Below are 14,969 nucleotides of genomic sequence, written 5' to 3'. Positions count from 1 at the left end.
TGCTGACCAAATATCCCAACCCAATCTCGTCCCACCTGCCAGCAGCTGGCCCATATCCCTCCAAACCCTTCCTATTCATATACCCATCCAGATGCCTCTTACATGTTGCAATTGTACCAGCCTCCTCCACTTCCTCTGGCAGCTCATTCCATACAAGTACCACCCTCTGTGTGAAAAATTGGCCATTAGGTCTCTTCTATATGTTTCCCCTCTCGCCCTAAACCTATGCCCTCTAGTTCTGGACTCCATGACTCCAGGGAAAAGACTTTGTCTATTTATCCTATCCATGCCCTTCATGATTTTATAAACCTCTATAAGGTCACCCCTCAGCCTCCGACGCTCCAGGGAAAACAGCCCCCGCCTATTCGGCCTCTCCCTATAGCTCAAATCCTCCAACCCTGGCAACATCCTGGTAAATCTTTTCTGAACCCTTTCAAGTTTCACAACATCTTTCTGAAAGGAAGGAGACCAGAATTGCACACAATAGTCCAACAGTGGCCTAACAATGTCCTGTACAGCCACAACATTACCTCCCAACTCCTGTACTCAATACTCTGACCAATAAAGGAAAGCATACCAAACACCTTCACTATCCTATCTCTCTCCAATTCTACTTTCAAGGAGCTATGAAGCTGCACTCCAAGGTCTCTTTGTTCAGCAACACTCCCTAGGACCTTGCCATTAAGTGTATAAGTCCTGCTAAGATTTGCTTTCCCAAAATGCAGCATCTCACATTTATCTGAATTAAACTCCATCTGCCACTTCTCAGCCCATTGGCCCATCTGATCAAGATCCCTTTTTAATCTGAGGTAACCTTCTTTGCTGTCCACAACACTGCCAATTTTGGTGGCATCAGCAAACTTACTAACTGTACCTCTTTTGGTCACATCCAAATCATTTTTATATAAATGTTGTAACTGTCTGAAATTTGGCCTTCTTGTGTGTGTTATGATGAACATGACAACGCTAACATATCTCTTTTCAGCAATTATTAACAGCCTTCTAAAATTTCTGATGCTGTTTCTAAAAGAAAGATAGATAAGTTGTTTGCCATCAATAAGTGTCACCATTTTTGTTTGAAGTTAGAATGGTGAGTCCTTAGTGATTTACATCCCTACACAGTGTGGAGAGCCTTGAGATGGTCCTCCCACATGGTGTATAGCGAACCCTGACCTGATATTCACGTTGTAGTTCCGTGGCTCTGCACTGATACAATCCATGTACCCATCCACACCTCAAGTCCCTCTCCTCCATCTTGAATTGTGTGGTTTGACATCACTTAGTTTGGGTTCAGGACAGACTGGTTCAGGCTTGGACTTGGAAGCAGCAATATTTATTATACCTTTAATAGCAGTGATCCTCAGATGACCACTTGTGTCTCTCCAATGGTGGAAACAAAACCAAAACCTGAAGGAATCAAATCTGTCCAATAATCCACCTTTATCACAGATATTTGTTTTAGATTTATCCCCTTGACTGGTAGTGGGCTTTACTGCTCTGACTGCTTTGGTTTTGAGCTTATTTCCCCAGCTAATATCTGCATAAGGCTTTTTTGAGACTTGGATTTTTTGGTTGTTCTTCTGCCAAAGTTTTCTGTAGAGGTGACTCCTTCACAGCTTTGTTCAGCTCAATGGGTTTTGTAATTGCTAGCTGGTCTTAAAACCGACTCATCAGTTCCTTAAAAACATTATTTTTTAAATTACTCCAGGTGGTCTGATGTCTGTTTTGAAAAGAGTAATCTATCTTCTTTGTGTCTTGATGGCCAAGTGCTTTGAAGATTCACTCCCATTCTAATGGGTGTAGTCCAGTCTTGTGTATTCTAATGGAGTGCTGTAACTGACCGCACAGTAGTATTTCTACTCCGTGATGTGCTGTTTATGAAATCCTTGCTAGGCTGCTTCAGGGTCCTAAAGACTTGCACAACACTCCCAAGTAATTTGATCTCAAAAAGTTCCAAAAAGGCAACAACTCACAGATATCTTCGCACTCACTTTTTGAATTTCAGCCTTTACAAATATTTCAGCTGATGTCCTGTCTTTAATAGGGTCATTTGCAACCTCTTGTTGTGACTGCACAAGACCACAACCTCGTTTATGGCATTGGGACAAGTCTTGCTGCTGCTTCCCAAAGCTTGATATTTTCATGGTTAACAATAATCGAATCTCGTTGCATAGAATAACATGGAGGGTCTTCAGCTCAAATGGCCAGTGCTGGTATTTGTATATCACATAAGGAAGCGTTTTCATCTCTGTTGGAGACTGCAGCTCCACTGAACATGGCACTGTTAACACTGTCATAAAACCGGAACGGGTTCCGAAAGCAGAAATACTTGTTGCCTCAGAAGCTCATAATCGGTGTTGCTATGGGCTTATGACTCATCTTCTCAATGTTTTGTTTTGCCTGTGAAATATAACTTCCTAATGGAGAGAGCAATGTGCAAAAGTAGTTAGCGAACTAATTATTCTTATAATCAGTGTGACCCCTGGGTCTTTCTGCAGTGGATCAGTTTGAAGTGACAGAATTATCTTCCTCTTGTGTATGTTTTGAGAACCTGGGACAGCTAGTTCTGCTATGACATGGTAGTCCTGTTCTCATGCAGTCTTGTGTTATAAGAAAATCACTTAATAACAGCACCATTGAAACCAATAGGGCCAGAATCATATTATAACCAATACACGCTTTAAAAGTTTGCGCTTCAGAAACAGTGTCCACAATTTGTCATTTTGTTTTATAATGAATTTGTGCCAATGAAAGACATGTTATAACAGAATGACCTGTATTGCCTTCTGAGCAAGGGAGCTCATTATCCTCTTGGGGAGAAGCGTAAGGATTTTGAAGTGAAACATCTACAGTTGGCAAAAATGGTTGACTTATCAAAAATTGTATTGGGGCTGTCATTATCATTATGTGATGTAGAAATTTTAAAATTTGAAAGTGATTGGTGTTGCTGGACACTGCAGTAATTTTCATTCTGTTTCTTCCAATTAATGATGTAAGCACACTGCCTATCCTCCTCGTTTCAGTGAGCACTGTAATCCCCTTATTCTGAGATGATGTTCTGTGGCCCTAGACTCTCCCACAAGGGGAAGCAACCTCTCAGCTTTGACCCTGTCAAACTTCAGCAGCTTTGATGAGATGGCCTGTCATTCTTGTGGATTCCAGCGTGTACTTATTGAGAGTTGCAGGGTGGTAATGTCAACTTTGCACTTGGGAATGTTCCCTTCTACTTTATGTATCTGTCAACTCATGTCACCTGGTCTTAGCTTTGATGCTTTCAGTTAAAACATCACATTAGGTTAAATGAAGCTGTGCCAGTGTAAACCCTATATTGTTCACCCAGTAGAGTCAGGAGACATTTCAAAATTATTCATCGATCTGAACTTGCAGCTTCGATATGTCCAGATGAACCTGACCATTGAGCATTAAGGGATGGCCTCATGAGTGAGACTCAGTTATAGAGCATCTCTGTGCTCACATCAGGAATCTTTAGGTGATTATTAAATGCATCTTCACTGCAAGGCTCAGTCAGTCTGTACTGTTTGACCATGCAGTCATAACCTCCTCAACTTGACCATTCATAGTGAGGAAAGCAACAGATGGGCAACATGGTGGCTCAGTGGCTAGGACTGCTGGCTCACTGAGGCACCCCAGAGACTCAGGTTCAACTCCAGCCTAGGGTGGCTGTGACATGTGTGGAGTTTGCACATTCTCCCTGTGTCTGCGTGGGTTTCCTCTGGGTGTTTCGGTTTCCTCCCACAGTCCAAACGTGCAGGCTCGGGTGGATTGGCCATGGGAAATGTTGGGTTATAGGGATAAGGCACGGGTGTGGGTCTGGGTGGGATGCTCTTCGGAGAGTCACTGTGGACTCGATGAGCTGAATGGTCTGCTTCCTTATCTTGGTGTGATTCTATGAAGCTGTGATGGAGGCGAATATGATGCTGAGATTACACAGTGCCCACTTGGTTTATACTGATAATATTTACACACTAAACTGACCATTGCTCATAAAACTGGCCTCATGGCACTGGGGGAATGCAGAATCAGCCAGAAACTATGTGACCACAACATCAAGCAAGGAGATTCCTCCTTTATATTAAAAGGATATCTTCTCGATACAGGAAAGAAAAGCTGGTGTCCAAAACCAGTCCGAGTCACTTACAGCAATGCAACCACCAGACTGTATCATCAGAGGGATTTTCAGGATACAGCTCGGGATAATGGCTTCATCTACAATGTACTCCCTCCACTGGTGTCAGACAAGTTTTGTAAAGGAAGCATATGTTATGAGCATAGTGAAATTTGCCCTGCAGCTTAGCATCTTCCACAGGGAACCAGGCCCATTCAGGGATCACCGCCACCCTACCTTCCTGCAACCACTTCCTCCTTGAGCAGTGCTGGCTGCTTTATTGTTCTGAACTTCAGCGTTGTCATAGTCTCTGTATCAAAGGTGTTTGCAGTGAATTACTTTTGGTGATCCCTGACCTATTCTGCAGATGATGACAGCTTTGGCTATATGCTGTCAACAGCATTAAAAGAATTAGCTGCTGTGTCTATGCTACGGCTTCCATTACCTGGAAAACTCCCGATGTTCTGAAGTCATTTCCAAAATGTACTTGTTCATAAATGCGGGAAACGTGGCAGTCAGCTCCACAAATGGAATCTTGACGATGACCAACTCACCTGTTAGATTAGATCCTCTACAGTGTGGAAACAGGCCCTTCGGCCCAGCCACTCCACACTGACCCTCCAAAAAGTAACCCACCTAGACGCATTCCTCTAACTAATGCACCTAAGATTTATGAGCAATTTAGCATGGCCAATTCACCTGGCCTGCACATCTTTGGACTGTGGGAGGAAACCGGAGCACCCAGAGGAAACAAATGCAGACACAGGGAGAATGTGCAAACTCCACATACAGTCGCCTGAGGCTGGAATCGAACCTGGGACTCTGGTGCTGTGAGGCAGCAGTGCTAACCACTGAGCGGCCCTCAAATTGGGGGTGTTGACTCAGGGGTGAATATTGGCCCTGTTGTATAAAGATTTCAGGACGCTAGAGCTTCCATGCAATGATGTCTCAGAGCTGCACATCACTGAGTATACATAGAGCACATTGTGGCAGAGTTAGACTGCCATGGCACACTGTGGAAGCACATCACCCGGCTGGAAGATTCACATGAGCATGTGGGAATGAACATGGGGATAAGAGATGTTATTCCTCACCCAAAGGAACTACATGATCAGGTTCTGCTGCATCTTTTGATTACTGCATATAGCACTATTAGGTGTTACTTTGTGTTACTTTGAAGTTTGAGCTTGAGGAGAGTTCTTGACTTTGTCTCCTCTTTGACCTGAGTGTGTGTTTGGAACTCATAATCTGGCATCAAAGTACATTGAATCCCTATAGCATGGAACGAGGTCATTCGGCTCAACAAATCCACACCGACTCTCTGAAGAGTAATCCACCAGACCCATTCCTTATTACTCTACATTTACCCCTGACTAATGCATCTAACTTACACATCTCTGAATGCTATGGGCAATTTAGCATGGCCAATCCACCTAATCTGCATATCTTTGGACTGTGGGAGGAAATTTGAGCACCCGGAGGAATCTCACACAGACACTGGGAGAATATGCCCGGGGCTGGAATTGAACCTAGGTCCCTAGTGCTGAGAGGCAGCAGTACTAACACTGAGCCATCGTGCCACCCTAATGTTAAGAGGGCAGAACACACTCCGAAATGGAGGCATTGGGATATTTTAGACCACCTGAGAGACCAGGCAGTGCTTCAGTTTAACAAGTCCTCCAAATTGTTTGAATCCTATTGACTTTCAGGTGTTGGATAAGGGACAAATTGTGATCAAACGTTAGCTAAAGCCTCTTGGCCTTGGGGATTGTAACGTGACGTGTGGAAACAGAGGTTGACCTGGTTGGCTTTTGTGCTGCTACTTGAAGTTTCCCTTAGTTTTCCATGCCCTACAGCAAACGGGGGGTCTGAGAGGAAACAAATAAATTTGGAACCTTTTAATGGGGGAGCCTTTGTTTCGGCTAAGTGAAAATAGGTAAGAATTTTGGAAAACTGCGAGTATGACTGCGGGCAGCTCTTTCCCCAGCTCCAGAAGTGCACACTTACTTGCCAAGTTTTTAGTTAGAAAGAAATGGAATTTAAACTGCGCCCATTCTGCAAGGACTATGCAGTGGTGGAGATTTTCCCAAATATGGGTGTGGTTTTCACATAATCCCTTGGGCGTTGCCTTTTTCCTGGTGTTTGACATAGGATTTAGCTGAGTTGTAATGTGTGTGTGTGTGTGTGTGAGATTTATCAGATTGGGTGGAATGAGTGAGCTGTCTGCAAACTTTTTGTGTAGCCAAGTTTGTTTTGAAACTCTTGTAACAAAAGGGAGTTGGAAAACTGCTGGAATTAAACCACATTTGGAGCAGGGGGTGGAAAATTCTGGGTCATTTTATTTCTTCAAATATGGACTTGCTTCTCTTAACTTAAGGAAAGTTTTTTCGGGATGTGCAAAGCAAAAATAATGATCGTCAGTGTTTTTCATGGGAACTGTTGTGTCATGGCATAGATCAGCAAAGCAAGTAGGCGTCTTACCTCAGGGTAGTTAAACAACGTCACACACTGTTATAAAAGGTCTTTATTTTCAATCACTCGCTGTCCATTTCACTTGAGGTGGTTTGGTTTGTTCAGTGATGTAATGGTAAGGGTCAACAAGCACAGAACCCAACCTGTGTGTAACTCTGATGATGTTACAGCAGTATTGGTAGTTAGTGTCGATAAACTTAAAGACATTTGTCTCAGCCAGAACCCAGATCTTCATGGTATATGTGTTGCGTGAACTAACACCACATACTGACCCAAAATATTGTCAGGAACTATCATGAAAAACATAACTGTCCAGTCAAATGTCAGCATAACCAACAAAATCTCAAATTATGAATCCGCTTTCCAAACGATGGCACCATGGCTCAGTGGTACCAGGATCCTGAGTTCGATTCCAGCCTCGAGTGATTGTCTGTGTGAAGTTTGCTCATTCTTCCCGTGTCTGTGTGGGTTTCCTCTGGGTGCTCCGGTTTCCTCCCACTATCCAAAGATCTTCCGGTTATGTGCATTGGCCATGCTAAATTGCCCATAGTACAGGCTAGATGGGTTAGCCATAGGAGATGCAGGGTTAGAGGGATGGCCTGCTGCTACACCATAGAGATTCTATGATTTACTTTGCTAGGCTAACTCAGATGTTGGATTTGACCTCTCCAGTCACCTTAAACCAGCAAGTTAGCAGCAACCAGATATACATCTGTTTTGGATCTTACAAAGACACTCTGTAGTGCTTTGTTTTATAGGAAAGATGGAAGGAGTTGCAGATTGCATTTCCCCTAACCAACTGCATAACTAGGTTTATTCATTGAGTGAGTTTAATGAATGAGTCACCTGATGAATTTAATTCTGTGTTCAAGATTGAGCCCAAGATTCCCATCTGTTTGCATTTTTCACTCTTAAATCTGCCTTGAATTAATAATGGTAGATTGACTTTATTAAATTCGTGGGGTTTTGCACTTTAAGATTGCACTTGAGATAGTCTTGCCCGGAGTTGTTCAATTGTGTAGGTGTATGTTTATTTGCATCGTGCGTCTGTTGGCGGTTACCAAGGCAACTTGAGCTTTGTGGGCAGTGAGATCGCAAAGAATAGATCCGTGTGTTAAGCTCACCCAGTTATTGACTTCCCTTGTAAGTTGCATCAATCTGTGTGGACTGATGGGCTCTAGGTATGCTGCTGTCCAGCTGGGCTGTTTGCAAGGCTCAGGTTGGTTTGGAGTTTACTAGCAGCTTCGTCATATGAATAAACAAAATAGTTTCTAGACATCCATCAATTTTGGGCATACCGTGAACTTTGAACTCCTCTTCTGTTGCCATTTTAAAAAAAAACAATTCTTTCAGCCCCTATTCAGTTCCGAAGAAGAGTCCTATCAGATTCGGAATGTTAATTCATTTTCTCTCTGCACAGATGCTGCTAGACCTCCTGAGTCTATCCAGTAGAGTTGTACAGTTGTACAGCATGGAAACAAAACCTTTAGTCCAATTCATCCATGTTAACCAATCCTAAATTAATCTCATCCCATTTGACCCATACCACATATACCCATCCAAATTCTTTTTAAATGTAATTGTACCCACCTCCATCATTTCCTTTGGCAGTTTATTCCATACATGCACCATTCTCTGTGTGAAAAAGTTGCCCTTTATCTCCCTTTTAAATCGTTCCCTTCTTACCTTAAACCTATGCCCTCTAGTTGTGGACTCCCTTATCCCACTTCGGCTCTCCGTGCCCGTCATGATTTTATAAATCTCTATAAGGTCACTGATGCTCTAGGGAAAATAGCTCCAGCATGTTCGGTCTCTCCCAAAGCTCACTATCTGATTTTATGGTGGTATGGTTCTTCCCAGCATCCTGGCTAATACTTAAATCATGCCCAACGTTACAAAACATCGAATATCTGGTCATCTTCAGTATTTTTTTTGTGGAATCTTTTGTGTCCAAATTCCCACATTTTTTGTATGGGGAGAGTGGCTACGCTTCTTATGGCTGTAAAGCCATTAAGGATGCCCAGAGGTTATGCAAGGCACTATATAGATGCTGTCGTCAATTGTGGAGGCTGTGCAGTCGGTTAGAAGGGAGGACTTGGTGTTTCTTTGTTTTTCAGACTAATGGTCGGTGAGTGGCTCTGAGGCATTGACCAGAAATCCAATTGGATTCACCATAAAGAAACAGTGGCTACACGAGCAGGTCATAAGTTAGAAATTCCTCCAGCGGTTAGCCAACCTCCTGACTTCCTAAAGCTTGTCCATCAGCTATAAGGTACAAATCAGGAGTGTGATGGAATACTCCCCACTTGCCTGGATGGGTGCAGCTCCAACAACCCACTAAGTTTGACACCATCCAGGACAAAGCAGCCCACTTGACTGACACCACATCCTCAAGCATCCACTCCCTCCTCCACTGACGCTGAGTAGCTGCATACTAGCTACAAGATGCAATGCAGAAGTTCACCAAAGATCCTCAGACAGCACCTTCCAAACCCATGACCAGTTCCATCTGGAAGGACAAGGGTAGCAGGTACATGGGAACACCACCCCCTGCCAGTTCCCCTCCAGGCTACTCCCCACCTGCCTTGGAAATCTATCGCTGCTCCTTCACTGTCATTGGATTAAAGTCTTCCCTAATAACATTGTGGGTCAACCTGCAGAACATGGACTACAAGAAGGTAGCTCGCCATTATTTTAAGGATGTCTAAGGATGAGCAATAAATGCAGGCCAGGCAGCAATACACTCATTCTGCAAGTGAGTTTAAAAAAAAGTAACTTTTTTCTTTTGAAAAGTAACATAAGTGAAAATGCTGGAAGCAGGCAGACATCAGTGGAATCAACAGAGGAGTTATCATTTTGTGCTGTTGAAATAATAACTTGTTTGCATTCTCCCCAGATTGTATCTGTCTTGCTGGGTTCACTCGCATACAAGTTCAGCAGGTAGTGTGGAAGCAACTGGAATGTTGGCTCCTATTTACACCATACGCTGCATCCGTAAGGCTAAGAGCATTGTGGATGACCCCACACACCCCTCACTCAAGCTCTTCTCCCTCCTGCCATCTGGCAGAAGATACCGGAGCATTTGGTCTCTCGTGACCAGAGTTTGCAATAATTTCTACTCTCAAGCCATCAGGCTCCTTAACACAGTATGATTGGACTCATTTCCATCTGAAATTCTTTGCACGACATAGAATTGCTGCTAGAAAAATGTCTATTATTAATATCTATAACACTGTAACTTGCGTGTTTTGCACATATGCACCTCATGTCTTGTTCGATTGTGTAGTTTGTGTTGTCCATGTAGCACCCTCCTTCCTGGAGGAGCGCACTCTCATTTTTTACTTGATCTGTTGTGTACGGTAGAAATGACAAATAAAACGTTACTCTTCTCTACTCTGTATTTCAAAAGGGTACGGAGTATAAAAATAGGCAAATCATGGTAAATTATACACGGCACCAGTCAGATCACATCTAGAACATTGAAGAATTCTGGTTCCCTAATGAAGGTCGTCCAGGGAAGGTTGACATACTTGATCCTGGGTATGGAGGGACTTTGAGGAGAGGTTTAATAGATTGGGTGTGTACTCCTTGGAGTTTAGAAGAATGAGAACAGACTTTATTGCAACAACAGATTCTGAGGGAACTTGCCAGGGTGAATGTGGAGAGGGTGTCTCCCTTTGTGGCCAGAGTCCAGGACCAGAGGGTGCACCCTCAGAATAAGGGGTCACCCAGTCAGGATAGATGAGGAGTAATCTCTTGTGAGGACAGTGAATCTGTGGAATGCTTTATTGCAGGGAGCTGTTGAGGCTGGATCGCTGATGGTATTCAAGACAGATCTTTTGTTCCCTTAAAGATCAGAGGGTTATTGTTCAAGGCAGCAAGTTGGAAGTTGAGGATTATCAGATCAACTGTGACTTCATGAATGGTGGCACAGTCTCAATGGCCGACCTATGGTTTCTCTAGGTTTTCCAATTCCATGCTTTCCTTCCAGTGTATCGCTGAATTCTAATCAACGGTCCAACACCAACAACAAATACAGAAATTGCTGGAAAAGCGCAGCATGTCTGGCAGCATTTGTGGAGAGAAAACAGTTAACATTTCGGGTCTAGTGACCCTTCCTCAGAGCCATACAGCTCCCCCACCCCCACACACACCTTGGTATGCAAATGATAGTAATCGGTTTTTGCCTGTCTACACCACCCTCCGTTAATACATTCCTCAGATCATATCCCCTTTCATCAAGCTTTTGGTGACCTGCTTCACCGTCTCGGTGTTGGTTCAGGGTCAGATATTGTCTGAACACTCCTCAATAATGCTTTGAGCTGTTCACCTGTATTAAAGAAGTTGTGTAAATACCACTCTGAATCAAGCAGGATTTGTATCATCTGCTCTTGGAGATGACAAATCACAATGTGTCTGTATTAATTTACCAGCCAGTGTGAAGTGTTCAGCTGTTTATTTTTCCTGCATGCCAGCTGTCTGGGTTTTCAAACGTCATTTTTTTTTTGTTTCGTGATTGTTAGGATGGGGGATGGAGGGCAGATGGACAGACTGACATGAACAGGCTGCGTGGTTGTGAGCTCCACCAAGTCCTATGTTCATTTGAGGTGCAGGTCGTTCTGCTATATCACGACAGTTGTGTTTCTTTGCTATAGAAAATCGCTATACCTATTCAGGAGAAGGTTTGCGTTATCTGAGCAACGTCCATTAATCGTCAATCACATTATAGCCAATTTGTGCTGATGAAACGCGTGTTACAGCAGAGTGACCTGTATTTAGATTTAGATTACTTGCAGTGTGGAAACAGGCCCTTCGGCCCAACAAGTCCACACCGACCCGCTGAAGCGCAACCCACCCAGACCCATTCCCCTACACCTAACAACACTATGGCCAATTCACCTGACCTGCACATCTTTGGACTGTGGGAGGAAACTGGAGCACCCGGAGGAAACCCACACAGACACGGGGAGAATGTGCAAACTCCACACAGTCAGTCGCCTGAGGCAGGAATTGAACCCGGGTCCCTAGCGCTGTGAGGCAGCAGTGCTAACCACTGTGCCGCCCATAAAGGGTATTCAAGATGGCATTGATAGAAAATAGTGTACAAGGGTCTGGGGGGGGGGGAATAAAGCAGGAAGTTGGTACTTGCTAGTTGGTCAGATAGCTCAGTTGGCTGGACGGCTGGTTTGCGGAGTGATGTGGGTTCAATTCCCAACACCAGCTGAGGTTACCATGAAGGACTCTCTTTCTCAACCCCTCGCCTTATTTGAGGCGTGGTGACCCTCAGGTTAAACCACCGCCAGTTGTCTCTCTCGAATGAGAAAGCAGTCTGATGGTCCTTTGGGAGGATGGCGACTTGACCTGACACTGGGGAGTGTTCATTTGAAGAGTTGGTGCAGGCACGATGGGATAAATTACCTCTGGCATCTGTGATTCTGTTACGTGCCACATGCACTGCAACTGGAGAGAAACAGAACCAGAGTGCCTATGTTTTCCTCGGCTTCATGAGTTTTACTGATTGCTGTGCACAGGCCAGTATGAGGATCTCCCTCTCCTTTTTAAAAAAGGAGCAGACTTGGCTTCATTGGCTGTGAATTAACATTATTGAGACAAAGCCAAGGGCTCGGATTAGCTTTCGATAAACCAGGCAGGCCACTGCTTTACAGGTAATAGTACCCCTGTTAACGCATGGATTTATAAAAATCTACTCTGGATTTAAGTTGTTTTGTTTTTCTGCACCTGCCTTTGATCACTGGTAGGTTTGTCAAGATCTCCATACTCCAAGGAGTTTTCATATTGCTCATATTTTATTGTCATGTGTACTCAAGTCCAGGATACAGTAAAAAGTGTACAATGTCACCCCACACGGGTACCAAAGGTACCAAAGTAGCTGGGTACAAAGCAGTAAAAGCAACAAAGTTTAGAAAGTTAAGCAGTATTTCATAGAATTGTACAAAAATAAATAGGTAATAGTTTACATTAAAATCTTTTGTAGTTTTAGCTTTTGTTTTTATTTTCCTAGCTTAAAGTTCAAGAGTCTGAGTTCTCCAGCTATCTTGCTGTCTGGGAGATATCAGCTGTTGGTTCACTAAGCAGTCACTGCAGATATCATCGCTGTTGCTGGAATTGCCAACTCTCCAATCTCCCCTGGGTGCCTCGGGAACTATGTTTGGGTAGGATCCAATCTCACCCGCACCGAGACAGCACCATGAGAGCATCCTACTCTGCCACCGTCACCTTCCAAGAAGTGTCCAGGCCACACTGGCAAATAGGAGAGCCTTCCTTTCCGTCTGCAGCAAGATGGGGGTGGGGAGAGTGCAGTAGTGGTGATGTCACAGAGCTAATAATCCACAGCCCCTGCTTAGGGTCTGAAGATGTCGGTTTGATTCCCATAGGGGGAGGCAATGGCCGAGGGGTATTATCAATGGCCTATTAAACCAGAGATCCAGCTGGTGTTCTGGGCGCTTGGGTCCAAATCTTTCCACGGCAGATTGTGGAATTTGAATTCGACAAAAAAATCTGGAATTAAGAGCCAAATGATGACCTTGAATCCGTTGTTGATTGTAGTTGCAAACCCATCTGGTTCACTAATGTCCTTTTAGGGAGAGAAACTGTCGACATGTCTCCAAACCCACAGCATGAATGATTTTTTTTTAAATTAACATTTGAATTCAAAAAGAATCTGGAATTAAAATAATAGCCTAATCATGGAATCCCTAGGGTGTGGAAGCAGGACATTCAGCCCATCGAGTCCACATCAGCACTCTGAAGAGTGACCCACCCTAATCTTGTAACCTTGCATATCTCAGGGCCAATCCACCCTAACTTGCACATCTTTGGATTGTGGGAGGAAGCTGGAGCACCTGGAGGAAACCCACTCAGACTCTGGGAGAATGTCTATGTGGAGATTGCACGGTCACCCAAGGCTGGATTCGAAGCCAGGTCCTGGCGCTGTGCTAATCACTGAGCCACCATGTCACAGTGATCAATCACATGGCCACTCCAGAATAGTGGATTAATGTGTTTTAGGGAAGAAATCTGTCCTTACCTACATGTGACTCCAGACCCACGGCAATTTGCCCTCCTAATCAGTGTGACAGTCACATGCCATCTACGAATTTAACTAAGAAGTGTGATTTGTGGGAAAAAGTCTCCCCTCCATTTCTGTAACTCGTTGAGTTGAGTAATCTATTCCTCTGGGTAACCAGAGATGCCCACTGCACAATGTGAATGGATCCACTGTGTCAGCATCATGTGATGGCTTTCTTTGGACAAGAAGCATTCTTGTTGGTCAGGGAATTTTGAATTGGGGCCAGCATAAATGACACCTGTGGCATCTTGTCAAGCAGTGAATTTGAGATGACACGCGTGACACTGTGTTTGCCTTCCTGAAATTGCTGACCTGCCCTTGTTTGAGCCACTGATGAAAACCCCCTGTCCCCCACTCCTCACAGCCATGCCAAGCTGCTTTCATTTATTCACGTTGTTCACAAGCCTCGTCTTGGTAGAGTCTGGGTTGATGGCACTCTTTTTCTGGATTTGATTAGCTTTAAGTGGGCACGGGGTGGAGCTGACAACTTAGATTGGCTATCACCCTTGGCCTCCTGTATATAACAGCCCCTGCTGTTAGGTTCTTTTCCCAAGGTTTCACACACACGATGCAATTCACGCACACCAACTTCTGCAAACAGTTAAAGTTTATTAAAGCCTGTACAAGCTAGGTGACCCATTCAACCCTCTTCACAGACGTGCAAAGTTGAGTCAGAGGCCCCGAACAAAGGAAACACATCCTCTTTACACAGGTCAGTTGGTAATGTTTGCAGGTACTCCAGCCATTCCCCTCGTAACTGCATGTTACCCCAGGTACAATGGTAGGATGTGGTCATCCTCCGAGATAATGCAAATGTAAATGCCCTAATCCTGGGGAATCATTATGGAGACAATTTCCTGACTCCATGATTCCCCAAGACACTGTGGGTGTGATATGTTTCTAGCTTCGGGGTGGCTCTGTAAATGAGTTCTGGCTCTGTTACTTCTCTGGACAATATAGGTGTGATATACTTCAGTATCAGGGAATGGTCACGCAAATGAATTTGATTGGCTGGGGGATGGCTATGAAAGCATTTCTGAATGGAAGGGACTGAATGAGAGTTTAATTTGATAACGGCTGCCTGAATGAATTGTGGATTACAATGGATAGTCATCTAAATTCCTGCATGCTGTGTGAGAGAGACAGAATGTCACCCCCACCCGTTTGCAGAATGTTCAGCTTCTTGGAGAAAGACGGTATAGTTTAACCCTTTAACAGTACATTAATATCCAGAGAGAGAGTACAATTTAATCTTTTAACATTGAGCACATGGTAGTGGCA

At 44.1% G+C, this 14,969-nt stretch overlaps 1 protein-coding gene across 2 annotated transcripts in view; it reads left to right on the top strand.

Moving 5' to 3' along the window:
- mcu (mitochondrial calcium uniporter) overlaps positions 1–14,969 on the top strand; it is a 155,665-nt gene that overhangs the window by 39,885 nt on the left and 100,811 nt on the right. The window lies entirely within an intron of this gene.

Source organism: Chiloscyllium punctatum, chromosome 13, assembly GCF_047496795.1.
Source record: "Chiloscyllium punctatum isolate Juve2018m chromosome 13, sChiPun1.3, whole genome shotgun sequence".
NCBI classification, from domain to species: domain Eukaryota; kingdom Metazoa; phylum Chordata; class Chondrichthyes; order Orectolobiformes; family Hemiscylliidae; genus Chiloscyllium; species Chiloscyllium punctatum.
This window is presented reverse-complemented; position numbering and strand designations above follow the sequence as displayed.